This window comes from Etheostoma spectabile, chromosome 20 (genome assembly GCF_008692095.1).
Source record: "Etheostoma spectabile isolate EspeVRDwgs_2016 chromosome 20, UIUC_Espe_1.0, whole genome shotgun sequence".
In the NCBI taxonomy this organism is placed as follows: Eukaryota; Metazoa; Chordata; class Actinopteri; order Perciformes; family Percidae; genus Etheostoma; species Etheostoma spectabile.
The window spans coordinates 6,631,964-6,632,809 of NC_045752.1; the positions used below are offsets into that span (position 1 = coordinate 6,631,964).

At 46.8% G+C, this 846-nt stretch overlaps 1 long non-coding RNA gene across 1 annotated transcript in view; it reads right to left on the reverse strand.

Annotated features, from left to right (window-relative positions):
* Positions 1-695, reverse strand: part of LOC116670507 (uncharacterized) — a 10,152-nt gene extending 9,457 nt beyond the window's left edge. The window contains exon 1 of the long non-coding RNA XR_004327044.1: positions 685-695. This is a non-coding gene — a long non-coding RNA (uncharacterized LOC116670507). The remainder of the gene's footprint in view (positions 1-684) is intronic.
* Between the last annotated feature and the right edge of the window lie 151 nt (positions 696-846).

Below are 846 nucleotides of genomic sequence, written 5' to 3' on the forward strand. Positions count from 1 at the left end.
AAATGTCATTTTCCACAGTGGCAGCATTATAGTTTAGCCTCTTCCCATTAACCCAACGAATCCTGGCACCGATTCGTCTGCCTTTTCAAACCGCTGTCTCCAGGGTAACTAAAGCAGTAACTCTTGCACCTGTTAAGTACTGAACAGAGAGAACAGATGATTCACCTGAAGCCAGACTGCAATCTCCTGTATTCGTAGGTTAATAACCTCCTGTAGGACCAGACCTGCAGCATTTCAGTGGGTGTTGTGCAGTGTTGGTGGGGAATCTAGCTGAACTACAATCAGCTGAACATGATTGCTAATTTTGATGAGGGGCTGTGATATTTTGCTCTTTTCATACAGACGAGGCCCTCACATACAATGCCTTTCCGTGGTGCAGGCAGGAGTTCAATAAAGGAAGGATGAGCAGACGACAGTTTTCTAAGCTCTCCAGAGGTTGTTGGTGGGGTTACTAAGGGTCAGTGATCTGCAGCCCCACAATCCCAGAGATGGTAGCTGTTGTGTGGCTACAGCAAGACAGCACCACCCAGCTGCAGGGTCAGGGCACCAGAGACTACGGGTGCTATCCCTTCGAATGTGACAAATACGATGTGACATGTCAGTGCATCGCCCTCTTTCACTCATACTGGTGCACTATTTCTTTTACCCCCTCTGTTTCTGTCTCTGGCACCCAAACACCCCCACACACAGGAACAGACACATAAATACAAGAAAAAAGCTTTCTCTATTTCTCTCTCACAAAACCAGACACAGAAACAAAGGCACTCAAAGAGAGAAAGGCAGTTACTCACTCTTGCATGAAAATATGCACGCACACACACACACACAAACACACACACACACACA